Here is a 14,202-nt window from a genome sequence, read left to right as displayed (position 1 = left end):
AAAATCTTGCTTTTTGTTAGGTAACAAGGATCTTGACAGCAATGAGTTAAAGGTTTCAGGACAGCTTCTAAAATATGCACATTCTTCTGAGAATATTAAAAATTATTTAAAAAAATGCACTTATTTCTGAGAAATACTATGGACACATTCTATTCACATTTTATACTACTAAGCCTAAAATTTGCCAGTTTTAAAAGTAAGGTTTTAAAATCACCTTAAGTCAAGCTGGTCTGACCTAGCATTTTGGCTGACAACATCTTTTATCATTTTTTTTAAACATATTCTTGTGCTGCTCAGTATGGTTCCTGTTTGTCTTTATTTGAAGACAGAGTAGACAGCCTTTTTTTTTTATCATCTAAGATTTTCATTGATGACACATACAAAATTTATTTGGAAGGCCTGTTAATTTTTAGCCGCTCAGCCTGGTTTTGCCTGTCGAAGGACCCAGTTCTGAACTGACCGCACAACCCTGGAGGTCTGAGAAATCTTATAAATGAACGGAGCAGAGCCTGGGATAGCTCAAACTTGTATTGTCTTACCCAGGAAAGCACCTTCTGTAAAATGCGACAAATATGGGTTATAGCATACAGCATAAAGGAATAATGCAGCTCAGTAGCCCTATGGACACTTTTATGCAATGCTCTCCAGCTGCAGCCTAGTCTTTTGCTTGCTATATTGTCCAGAATTTTATTTTGTTCCCATTAGCTGGAGAACTGCAATATCACTGTTGCTATCTCCAGCAAGGTAATCACTGAATAATGTATCATCTATATCGCATATCTAGTCTTGTAAGACAGAAGTAGGAACCATTTTTACCATAAAAACAGAACTGTCAGGTTTTCATTGTTTTTATGGGACATGTTTCGCTCAGTAACTCATTTTATCCACCTTTTTATAGCAGCATAATTAGATGGTATTTGTAGATACAAATACTTAATAGTTATGTGCGCACACAAGTATACTCAGAAGCAACCCTGTCATATATAAAGGAAGTACAAGGATACTTTTGCCATTACAGTGACTTATTCTGGATGGCATGTATGTACATCCTGATTTGTCAATAATTATCTAACAGTAAATCTAATTACACTGTAGATAAGACTTTAAGAGCAAATCAGTTGTACATAAAATAACCTTACGTATAAGTTTTGCCTTACCATCCATCCTACCTATGACAAGATATTTTACAAGCCAGATAACAGTAGAGACTATGTAAAAATGTGACGTAGAAGCAGGGATTATATCATAAATAGTAAAAGGACTGAATCTACTTGCATATATAGTGCCAAATAAAATCTCTGCAGGCCAATGAAAAGTAAGATGATTTAAGTACATCTATGGGATGCTTCCACTCCTATAAAGCACATTTTTCATCAAGACAGATTCTCTATCTTGTCCTACTAGAATTTTAATTAGAGCTTTGATCTTAATGTAGATGACCAGGGTTAATCATATATGTTTTCCTAGAGTGGATCCTGACTACCTAAAAGGAAAGAACTGGGACAGTGCTTCAAATGCAGGGTAATCCTGCATGTAGTCGCTCTCTTGGTGGTAGACACTGTTCTTCATTGTAGATAGGCTCAGCTCTGAAGCCTGGGAAGCTTTTAACTCACATCTAGTGAGTTAATGACGTGATGATCATTTAAAGGTTGCCCCCTGTTAGATGTGTACACAAAAAAATAGGAGGAGGATCCACAGATTTGCCCTGTTTACCTTGCAAACAATAGTATTGAGGTTCCATAATTTTACATCCTAGCACTCCTTAAATTTAGAAGAAAATCAAATGACTCATTCATTTATCTGTTTGTTTCTTGCCTAAATGCCAGTCCTTCCAAATCCACCTGGCATCTGAAAAATCAAGCCAGGTCTGACACATTCTCATCAATGTTGCAGGTCAGCCTTTTTCCTTTCCATGCCAAAAAAAGGGCATTTGCCTCAAACAGAAGGCAGGCAGCGGTGCTAAAGGCGCTTTTCCTGCCCCTAGCAGTCCTGCACTGCTGGGGAAATCCCAGTTCCTACACATCCCCTCACAGTGACACCTCGGGGCACGGTATTTCTCAAGCAGCCGTAGTCGCGCTGAGGCAGAGGTGGCTGCAGCCCCGGGCCGCACTGGGCGCGCGGCCTTTTCGCCGTCTTAGCAGCAGAGGCAGCGCTGCCGTCGCGCTGCTGCTGCACCCTGCCCGCCCACGACGGGAGGAGACGGGGCTCCTGGGCACTACCGACATCTGGGGGGCACGAAGCCTGGCAAGGGGGTTCTCCTAGGAGGCACGGGGTGTTGGCGCACAGAGCTGTTACCTTGTATGGCTCGTGCTCTGTGTCCCATTAGGCAGGCAAGAAGAATGTAAACAGGGGCTTGTGGAAGCGATGTCCAAGTGGATGGCACCAGGAGACCGCTTAGAAAGGCCCCTGGGGAGGAGACCGAGGGTTCAAATCAGAGCCTCTGCTGAGGGTTTTGTTTTGTTTCTCATATTTTGCCCCTAGGTCTGGTACAAGCTCCTTTGGAAGCAACACTCTTCTAAGCACAGAGAAAAGCCCAAGATTATTTCCTTTGGCTTCACGGTTTCAGTACCACCAAGCAGACTTTTCTCTTTGTATCCAGGCTCTTCCCTCACTGCCTCCTTTTTCCCAGTGATCAAGCTACTGTCTGTGAAAATAAACACAGAGCAAGGGAAGGCAGACAGTTTTGTATCAGGCTATTTAAAAAAACATTACAAAACCGCTTTGTAAAGCTATCTCTATTTTGACAAGTATCCCTAAGATTCTTGATGCATTTTAGATTTATTACATCGCAGCTTAGTCCCATAATTACAGGTAAGCAGCTGCTCATGTCAAGCTGTGTGTTTACAAGCCAATGCAGTAACAGTATGGACCGTGGTTAGGCCTCTGATAATTTAATTTGAATTCTTTAACATATGTCATGTTTATGTATGTGCTTAGTATCTCCTGGAATATCAGTTCCATTTCTAATTATATATGAGTAAGTTCTAATTATATATGAATAAGTTCTAGGAAGAAAACAGCTCCCATCCCATCCTGAATAATTCTGACTGTTTTATCAATTTTGTGATCATAAAGAACAACTCATTATTTAATGATATACTGAAGCAGTCAAGAGTTGACAGTCTGTGTAAGCATGATTGACTTAAAATAACCAAGACAACCCAGTTTCCCAGTACCTTCTCCTATGCTTTGTGTGCTCCCTTTTTATGTCACCACTGCTCATAGTCTTTTTTGTTTTCATTTTCTTCTTTCCCTCCAATGAAGGGTAAGGGTGTCTCACCAATCAACAGACATACATTGTTCTTAGCCACCTCATTTACTATGTATTGCCATTGTGCTTTTCATGTAATCACGCATCTTAAAGGCCCCACAAGCCATTTAATTAACTGTCACAAGTCCCATTACTGTATGTAAGCAACCTGCTTTGCTGAACTGAGAAAATACTGCATGTAGGCATTGATTTTTTTAGGTGCTTCAGCTCCATTTATAACTGAACAGACAGATTAGTAAGCGTGCTGCAGTTCCAACCAAACTGAACTTATCTCTTACAAACTGCACAAAGCAAAAAACAAAGGAAAAAAAAAAAACAGAACTACCCAAACAAACAAAAAAACCCACATTCCTTAGTGTTTCAGTTCTTCTGAGATGCAAGACAAGGAGAGCAAAGGGGAAAAATTAATACGAAACAGATACAGCTGGGAACTGTGAAATGCCTTTTTTGCAGAAAAGATACGACTGTACTTAAAGTCATTAAGTACAGGGTTAGTAGTTCTGCCTGCTGCCAGGGGAGGCTTTCAGAACATTACCATGGCCTTCTTACACACGCGCATCCATACTGTACCACAGTCGGCATTTATACCTTTCTGGGTGTGGCGGGATTTTCTCCACCATTAATGTTGAAGGATTAATCCCTTCTACTATTCTGCATGTTAACCCGCAAGAGTAGGTGTGCATATATACACAGCTCTGGAATTACATGAGCTTTAAAGTCAGCGGAATCATTTCCCTTACTGTGCAAAGGAAGTCGCTCTGGTGCTGCCATCCACCTGAAATCTAGCAACAGGAATTCTGAGTAATGGAGACTAACGCAAGTTGAAGTATCAGTGGACATCTGCCAGATGTCAGACTTGGCCTTATCTCAGCCAAGGTAGATTCTTGCTCTTAGCAGAATATCTGGCTACAAATTCTGATTGCAGCACTCGGTGTCTGATGGTTTCAGGCTCATTTCGGCTTGCAGTTTGTGGCCTCTCTTCCAGCTGGGTAGCAGTCAGGAAGGCTGACACAAACTTTGTGCTCTTTGGGTGCTCCCCTTGCTCTGCAACTGCTCTGGCTTCTTTTCTGATCTTAACTGATTGCAAATGATCTCCCATTCCAAAATCCAGGGCATTGCTTATGCATTACTGCTTGTATTGCAACGGACTGGGCCTTTGCTCTGGTGCAAGATGAAGTGGGCCACCTGCTACTAAAAAAGACCTATTTCCTGCTATAACCTGGTTCTACTTAGAGGTCTTAAATCTTCATGATAATCCATGCAATATTTTTCGTTTACAAGACCTGGGCAATGCAGCAGTTTGTCCTTCCTCTATTTCACTGTCAGGTGTCACAAAGCCCAGAAAGCTCAAACTGGTCTTAGAAAAGGTTAACTTCACAAGTGTCTCTGGTAGGTACATTAGTAGACTCAGAGCTGAATTGTTCTGCTGTTTCTTCTCTCTACACAAAGGCTGATTGCACTTGGAAACATAAAGGGCTCTTTGCCTTGCTTCCAAAAAGCAATTAATTAGGTGCTCACATTAATTAATTAAGAACTTCAATGCACTGAATCTGAGCATATCTAGCTGAAAAAAAAAATAAGACTCTATTCAGCTAAGTGCATCATCATTTACCTGGTTTTGGTATAGGCCAAAAATCCATTGGGACTCTGATTCCTAGCTCACTATAGTACTGGTATTTTTGATTTTACAAACAATTTCTCTAGCCTGTTCCTCTCTGGAAAAGTGTGGGTCAGAGAGAGCAATTTCTGCTAGCATGAGCTGAGGACAGTAGCCTCAGTGGGACCTTTTCTGGTAACAAAACCCATTAAGTTTGACATATTCAACATACCTGAACATACGCTGACAAAATGAGGACAATGGTTGCCAGCACAGGTAGGATTAAGATCCTATCTATGGCATAAAGTCATGCTAATATGTCAACAAAACCAGAGGTTTAACAAACCCAAAGAAATTGTGCCCTTGCTGAGCCAGCTGCATCAGCAAAATCTCTGCCATAGATTCCACGGTGCGTATTGTGCCTGTATCCGTTCAGCACATACTGCTTAGAAAAGTGTGGTAGTCTGGTAGGGCCCGAGCAGTCTTCAAGAAGGGCCCAGCCTCTAGAGCTCAAAGCAGTCCTACCAGAAGCCTCACAAACCCACGTCTGACAAAATTATCCCCAAGAAAATGGGAGCTACTGCAGCTGACTTTGTGCCTCAAGAAAATGACACTGATGACAACAAATTCCCGGTTACTGCCCTTTTACTGCAATAGAAGCATTTAAAATTTTAAAGAAGGGAATCAAAAATAGTTACTTGTCTTGGGGGGTGCTTGATCAAGTAAAATATTTTAGCTGTTTCATAATGAAAGAGCTGCCTGAATAATTACAATAGCTTTTACAGGTGTTTCTTTGGTTTTGCCCAGTAAGCATGGTAGGTAAAGAATGTTCTCCTGTATTAAGTCAGATGGTATAACAGGCAGTAACTTCAACTATTGATTTTTTTGCTACTGCACATGTTGTTAGAACATCACAAAAAATATACCTTTAAAATACTTGGCAGTTCAGCTTTTTTCTCTCCAAGTTCAAACCTCTTGCAATGTTACTGTTCCTGAGAGGTACAGATTGGAACATGGAAAGTTTGGGAGTTGCTCTAGGTGATGCTGCAGATCAATGTCAGGGCCAGGGGCTGAACACAGTCACTTCCAGCCTTCCTTACTGCACTATCCTTTTTCCAGGATCTGCTCATGCAGATTTCCATGAATCTTAGTCCTCTGGGAATTTTAATCATATCATTTGGCTTTTTTCCTAACTTAGGCTCCCCTTGATATTTAAAATGGTTAATGTAAATTACACAGTCGTTGGAAAATCTAATAATCAAGAATCTTTTAATATGTATAACAGTACCCTTGTTCTTTATGGTATTTCACGAATCACTTTTTTGAGTGCCAGAGCTGACAGAGGATAATGAAAACATGTCATACCATACTGTAGTAGTAAATAATGCACATCCTCTTTTCATTTTTATTTAATTGAGGAAGCGTATTCATTACATTTGGAGTTGTGCCTGTCCACCTTCCACATTTGCTTACTTGAGAGAAGGAAAACCAAATAAATCATAAGAATATTCTAAAGACTAACGTTTTTGTTAGGCCCGAGATCTAACAGGTCTTACTGCTCTATGTGACTGGCTTTGCCACAGGAGGTGTATCGGTTTTGTTCCGGTGCAATCCTGCTCAATATGGAATGGAACAGTGCTATAAAATCCTTGTTTTGAATGTTTACAGAATCAGAAGAAACTTTAACATCATTGTCATTATTTACCTAGTAAGTAACCAAAAGATAAAATTTGCATAGAATTAAGTTAGCAAAATGTTCATTTTCCAACTATCGATAACATCCAAAAATACCAGCCTTGAGTACTGCCCTGAGTTGCAACTCATTCCATCTACCTTTGCCCACCTGAAATATTTTTTAAATATTCTGAAGTAGTTCTGAAATTTCAGTTCCACAGAGAAGTGCGACATGGTAGCCACAAACCATTGCCACTTGTCTGACTTTTATAAAAGAAACAGTAATAAAAACCCCATCCCTCTCGCAAAGCAGAGTCCTTCGAGCAATTCACTGACGCACTGTCTCCGTGTAGGCTTTTACTTGACAATATTCTCCATCCCTTGGAAACAGCCACGTGTAGGTGATGCATATAAAGCAAGCTATTTTTCCTTCCCAGATGGTCTTTTTTTTTTTTTTTAAAGGCTGCCCCTCCTCATTATGAAACCTGCATCTGATTCGATAAAAACGGATCCTGTAACGAACTCCTGGCCCCGCAGAACCGAGGCCCCGGGGGGGGCGGGGGCCGCAGCCCGGCCGCGCCGCTGCCCGCCCGGCGCCTCCGCGTCGCGGCCGTGAGCGGCGGCTCCGCCCGGGCACGGAGCGGCGGACGGGGCCGCCCGGTCCCGCGCGGGCCCCCGTCCCGAGCGGGCCCTGCCGCCCCCGTCCCGCGCGGGCCCTGCCGCGCTCGCCCCGCCGCCGCCCGCTGCCCCTCTGCCGGGCGACGTGACCCACATAGCGCGGCCCCCGCCGCCGCAGCGCCCGCCCCCAGCGCGGCGGCCCGCGGCCCCCCGCCCCCGTTACCTGCGCGGCGGGCCCGGCCGGAGCAAGTCCCGCTTCCTCTCCCTGTCTGCCCTTCGCTTTTTTCCCTTTCCTCTCTGCAATGAAAATCCGTGGCCGGTCACTCGCTCCCCCCCTCCCTCGCCTCGCTGCTTCGCTCCCTCCTCCTCTTCCTCCTCCTCTTCCTCGGCGGAGCCCGTGTCAGTCAGTCACATTAGCTGCCCGAGGCGGCAGCGAGAGAAATGCCCGGCGGCTTCCGGGAGTGCCAAATAAAGCCAAGTCCAGAAAGCGCCCGAGACAGTGACAGAGATGGAGAAAGAGAGCAAAAAGTGGGTGGAGTGTGAAAATGGAGAGAGGCAGAGGCAGCGGGAGAAGCGTCTCTGCGCTGTACCGGCAGCAGCGGCCGCTCCGCACCGGAGAGGAAATGGCAGCGGTGGCGCATCCCCGAGGAGCAGGCGGCGGGATGGGAGGCCGGGCTGCCGCGAACGGGCCCCAACTGGAGCAGCCCGAGCGCTGCCCATCGGTGCCCACCGCAGGTTCTGCCTTGGCCCCGCATCGCCACCAGCCAGAGCCGCTCGCCGCACACCCACCCTGGTGCCACCAGGGCCCTGGTTCTTGTGCGCCGGGCGCTTCGCACCAGCGCGTGCCCCAGCTGAGCGGCAGCGCACGTGTTTCCCGCGGACACCCGGCTCTTCCTCTGCCCCAGCTGGTCCCAAGCGCCAGCTGGTCGCCCATTGGAAGCGTGCTTTGCCGCCAAGCATCGCTCTGCGCAGAAATCCCAGGGAAAGAGCGTGAGGTCACGGCCTCTAAAGAAACGGTTTGCTCTTGAAAGGGGCAAGCGTTCTTTAAGTATTCATAATAAAAAGGCCGCATATTTTCAAGTTAACCACATGGTTGTGTGGGAAACAGGTGAAAGTTTTGTCTGTCAGATGGATGGTTATGTTTCAGAATTTGTATTCAGTTCCTGATGGTTTGAGAATGCTATAATACATGGAACGTAAATATTTGTTTTAATAATGCAGGAAGTTGTATTTTAACCAGGGCATTATAATTACATCAACTCATAGAGCTAAGTTTATCTGCGTGGAAATGATCTTCAGAAACACAGCATTGAGCAAAAGCAAGTTGGCCACAAGAGTCAACTTGGGATCCAGCGTCACTAATATGGACAATGTAATTGGCATCAGAAGCTGGGAAAAAAACGTGCTGCAGCTTCCCAGTGAAAAGAGCTACTTCTCCTTGGCATGCATAAAAAGGCTGATGAGCTCCAAAGAACAACACAAGTCTTAAATGATAGGGTCTCATCAAAGCTTCAGACAGGGAAAAAGAGTAATGTGGAATTGAGTAACTGATTGCAAAAATGCACTGAACACAGAGATTACCTTAGAGAAGTAAAAAGAAACAGAAGGTTTTGTTCTGGGAAGAAAATCTGCAGATATTAAGAGACTGTTGAAACTACTGCATTTAAATAAAAGCTGAAAATCCATGTTCTGTACAGCTCAGGGAGAAAACAGTTCCAAACATGTGCAGCATCAGTGTGATAAATGGACTGTTTGGGATAATAAATGCAGTCAGATTTCTCCACAATGGGAATTGCTTTTGGGGAAGGCATCTAGTTTACTTCTGCAAAGTTTTACAAGCTTTTACTGCAAGAAGAGTCAAGCACTCTACATCATCCCCTTAGCCTGTAGGCATGCAAAAGGAAGGGAAAAGCAATGGGGCATTCCCTTTGCATGGAATTGCTTAGTAGCCTTCTAAACTGGTAGATGCTTTACGTGTATAAAAAAATCCCCCCAGTCTCCTGACACCTAATGCTTTCTTCAAGGATGGGAACTACACAAAAGAGACGAGTGCTTTGCTCTTTTTGCTTCCCCAGGAGACTGCTGGCTCTCACCAAAGGCTAGGGCTAAGACAAAGGCAATGACAAAAAGTGATAAATTGAGTAAGAAGGGAAAAAGGGGGATTCTGTAATTGTAAAGTCATTTCCAAGCACAGAGGAAACACAGTAGCAAGCAAAGATGGAAGAGGCAGCTGCTGGAAACATGTGGTGCTGGTGAAGAGAGCCTTGCCCACTTTGGTTTCTGTGTAGCTGCAAGTAATCTTTAAAGCTGCTCTATAAAGATCTTTTAGTAGTTCTTAACTCTGGCCTAACAACAGTCTCCTAAACAGATAAATGAGAGATGTGAAAATTTTGGACTTTATAAAATAGTGTATGTGCAGAAATACCAAGTAGATGACACAGTACTGCTTCATCTCATGGAGAAAAAAAAGAAAGCTTTGGCAGCAATAAGAAAAAATATATCTGTTTTGAAAGCAGTTGCCATTGACATCAAGTGAAACACTGTGCAAGGGAAGCCTGGAAGATGGGACTTGGAGGCTAAGTAGTTTGCCCTCAAACGAATAGTGCATTCATATGTTTGCTTAGTTTATACACAAAAGGTTGTTTGATGCCAGTATCTGCAACAATAATATTGAAGGCTTTTTTATTTGTATACTTTTATAAATGCAGGGGAAAAAAATCATCTTACAATTCCAATTTATGCAATTCTCTTCCTGAAATTATGAGGGCCTTTCTTATGTAAGAAGAGCAATAATAGACCTCCTGCTTTCTGAATAAAATGTATGGCATGTGGCATTTAATATAACTTTGTATCTTTTTTTTTTTTTAACTTTTTGACTTGGTTGCTGCAGACAATCTGTGCCAGAGCTTGCATGTTTTATTCCCTTTTATAGAAGAATGTATTTCTAAAGTTGTGCAGAGATCCCAAAGTACACATCAGAGGCTGCTGTAGAGATAGGCTATCAAAATCTCCATAGGATGACAGAATTATAACCTACTTAAAAGAAAATGTTCTGGAATGTCTTTTATTTGCATACTTTTCTTTTTTCCTTTTTTTTTCAGCAGATGACTGTTGAAAATGCATACATTTCCAGTATCTGTTGAAAAAGGACTTTGAATGTTTGAATGTTTGTAAAATTTCCCCATCGATATGTTGCGTCTAAATGATTCATAGCTTAGTTTGGAAAAATATATATATATTACTACTGATTTCCTTGTTTTCATCTAGACTATTTTTCTGGAGATGCAACACAGAACAAAAGGTTCATAGAAATTAATATTGCATAAGCATGTATTGATGTGAAAATAAATTGGACTATCTTCCTGAGCAAATCTTGGCAGTATGGCTTGCTCCATAATTAATATTAGCATGTATTCAGGATGGGTCAAGCTGCCTTTTGCTCACCAAATCTACTCTTCAGTTAACAGGGTTTGAAGAACAGGAAACAATTAATTGAATCTGTGAAGAGCACACTGTGGGTATTTTGTGCAGAACAAGTGTCAAGTCATGCAGAAAAAAAAATCTGCCAAAATATGTAATATTTTTCATCTCTCAAATTAGCATGAAATAAGGCTGAAGCTGTCATCAGCCATTCTGATCACCTGTAAGATGTAAGATTAAGGCTGATTCAGATTAAATTTAATTTCACAAATGTCACTGCACTGCTTTTTTATCTCTTTTCTGTATTCTGCCTTCTTTTTTATGCAGTAAGCTCTGGAGGGTACAGATTCTCATTTTATACTTGTACATTAATTACTTGTATGCCTCTTTAGGCATGGCAGCATAAAAAAGTGAAATAATAAGCGCATGCTTACCATTAAATATGTGAGTAGTGGCACCCTCATGTAGCAGAACAATTTGGCTTTTGTATTTAAGTAGCTTTCTCATGTAGGGATGGAATTACTCACTTGCTTATAATTCGGTTTATGTTTAAGGGCTTTGCTGACTCCAGAGGGAAAATATCCTGATTTCACAAATGCTAATCTGGGTGGCTACTTTCACTAGAGGTATTTTTGTATTTTAATTCAGTTCTGTGGAGCTGTTCTTACAGGGAGAGCTACTTCAGTTAATATTACAGGCTTGATTCCAGGTCTGCTCAGTGTTTATTCTGCCCTATTTGCTGTCACTACATACAAGCCTTTGTTCTATTCCCAAAAAATCCTGCCATATATTGTGTTTCAATATATGTTTCAAGTGAAATATTTTTCATTTAGTGAGGGGCAGGAATTGGCAAGGGGTACTTCTAGTGAGGGCAATTCACTGAAGAACAGGGCAAGCGAAGCAGAATGTTTCAAGTGTGCGAGTGAAGTGTTACCATGTCATTCTGAACACCATCGTCTCTGATAGAAACATTTGCATTTTCAGAACTACAGCAAAGGAAGCAATATATCCTGCATCTACTTTTTGGTGCTCCTTTTCTACATAGGAAAGCTGTGGAAACAGTAGTCAGAAAGAATTACGAGGTCTTACTCACTGAGCAATGCTAGTTTTTTGCATTGTAGAATCCTTAGTGCTTCTGTTTGAGCACCTTTGTAACTTCAATTTTTCAATCAGTCTAGACTGCCTAGGATCCTTCAAGAGTCTAGAAGTCTCCTGTAGTTAGGTGTCAGTGCACCTTAGTAGTTGAACATGCACTCCTGCTTTTCCCTTGGTTTCCAGATGGCTTTTCCATGATCCCAGGGCACCGTGCCAGCCCCACATGTGAGCTATGCAGTGTCTTGGTAGGATAGTGGCAGATGGTGAAATGTCTATGTGCTTGCCTTTGGCAGTGCTTGTAATCCAGCTGTGCCCGAGGTGAATGTAAGTGAACCCAGATGTTGCCAAGTGTCAAAAACTACTAAAATAGTACCTGGGCTTCTCCATAACAAAACTTTTTTGGCTTGTTCAAAATGTCCCAGCATCCTCAGACAATCCCATCATCTTCAGGACTTGGAAATGATTCCAGCATGAAAGCCTGGTGTTTTAATCTGTGGCCTGGTGTTTCTTGTGTCTGTTATTGCCTCTTATGGATGACTTTCTTTGACTTATCTTCTCAGTGCTTTCTCCTGCTATGTTTCTTACTTGACCACCCATATGGTGGCATCAATATCATGATCAGACCTTGCCAGCATTTGCAGCATCTATATCATGCAGCAGTCCCCTTGACCTACTAACGTACAAACTGTTAAAATCCCACTGCTGTTTTCAGCAAGAAACAATTCTGCTTAGTACTGAAGAGGTCCTGTCATGGCTCACATTTTTCTTTGTGAACTCAGTTTACAAGTAGTCTTTCATGCCCTAGAGGTAGAAAGCACAGACCCATCTCTAAACTTTGACCTGGGATGACTTCTCAAGGATGATTTCCTGAGTTAAATGTTTCCCCTATATAGGAGGGATAGTCGGTGTAATGGAACCACTGAAAAATCTAGACACACAAAAAATGGGAGGTTTCTTAAAAGATGAGAAAATTTGGGATTCTTCTTGTTGCTGTTTTAGAGATGTTCGGAAACAATCAAGACCTGAATTTAAGTTTTATACACAAGAAATGGGGCTAAGAATTTTAATTTGAAAACTTCATACAATCACCTGATTCTAGGTCACCAGAATCAACAGATTGTGCAAAATTCACAGTAAAGTCTCGTGAGTCAATAACTTGATTTCATAACTATTCCTAAAAGAGTACCCCATAGGACATAATCACACAGCAGTGTGGACACTTAAGCAGCATGTGTCCAGGCAGGCAGACATTTAGTAATGTTCCCAGCACTAAACTAGCCTGCGTCCTTATCCAGAGAGCAGTGAAAGCCCAGCTGAGGTACTGCAGGCCAAGTATGTCGAAGAAACCTCCTTAGAGACAGAATTCCTGTCTTGTTGCACAGAAGTAGTAATTCTGTTGGGCAACATTTGCTACCCGCTTCTGCTCCTGCTGTACATAGCTGGGTTTGCTCCCCTCAAGCTCCTTTGCTCTGGTTACGTGAGGTGTGGGAGAGAGGGAGGTGACTCAGACATCCCAAGCAGAAAATAATGACCTACCAACAGGTATCATCTGTGGATACATTGGTTCATCCTAATGTAGTGGAACTGAGGGGAAGAGATCGCAAGTTCTGAATGTCAGTCTTTGAATACTTACTCTTGAAAAGTACTGAGCTATTCTATGCTTTTCTCTTACAGAATTGGAATGCCAAGGGCGGCAGCAGTGTGAATTGTCTTCAGCTCCCTCAACCCCTCCTCAGCCAAGGAGTTGGAGGCTGAGGATATCTGAGGTTTTCATCTTCCCTCAAAATGCGACTGCCAGCATAGATACCAAGGGACAGCACATGACTTTTAAATTAATAAGCAATTTGGTCAGCCTAAAATATTTTAAAGTTGATGACTATGTAGATTAGGTACAAGGAGCTGACCAGCCACAGGAGCACAGAACCTAACACCAAATAATTTACCCTCCTTTCCATCTTCTTCACGACAAACAGAGGTTTTTTTGTTTTTTGTTTTTTTTTTTTCAGTATTTTGAGAGCTTTTGTGATCCACTCAGCTGTGTGGCAGAAGGGCTATTTCTGCTATTTCAGTAAAGCCTGTGGATAATAGTAGGACACTTTCTTTTATAAGGACTTTAGCCCAAGAACTTTTGCAGAATAGCTTTTTGAATTATCATCATGTGTAAATTAAATTGAGGAAAAAATATTCCTCTGTGAAAACACAGGAACAAATATAAATCTAGAAAAAGCTGTAGAGTATATCAAGCTAAATACTGGAGTAGCCAGACTATCTTCCTGTCTTCCAGGCTTGCGTTTTCTAAAAGAGAAATAAGGAGCAAAGAAGAAAAAGAACAAAACAAATTTGATGTTTAAACTAGATTAGAAACAGCTATAAATATTTCACACTGCTGGGATGAAATCCTGTTCCCCCTCAAGTCAGTGAATGTTCTGTCACTGCCTAACAGGGTGAGCATTTCACCTTAAATTTCCAGGTTGATATTTCTCTTGAAGACATGTAGACCAGTGGTGTAAGTATCAGAAACAATACT

At 42.2% G+C, this 14,202-nt stretch overlaps 1 protein-coding gene across 1 annotated transcript in view; it reads right to left on the bottom strand.

The window, feature by feature from the left end:
* CAP2 (cyclase associated actin cytoskeleton regulatory protein 2) overlaps window positions 1-7,746 on the bottom strand; it is a 62,641-nt gene extending 54,895 nt beyond the window's left edge. Inside the window, exon 1 of the mRNA XM_088521707.1 lies at window positions 7,384-7,746. The gene's annotated coding sequence lies outside the window, so the exon portion shown is untranslated. The remainder of the gene's footprint in view (window positions 1-7,383) is intronic.
* Between the last annotated feature and the right edge of the window lie 6,456 nt (window positions 7,747-14,202).

The sequence above is a fragment of the Tinamus guttatus genome, unplaced genomic scaffold (assembly GCF_059628265.1).
Source record: "Tinamus guttatus ecotype Peru unplaced genomic scaffold, ASM5962826v1 Tinamus_guttatus_pri_ptg000131l, whole genome shotgun sequence".
NCBI lineage: Eukaryota > Metazoa > Chordata > Aves > Tinamiformes > Tinamidae > Tinamus > Tinamus guttatus.
The sequence above is the reverse complement of the archived record's forward strand: the minus strand, read 5'-3'. Positions and strand labels throughout refer to the sequence as shown.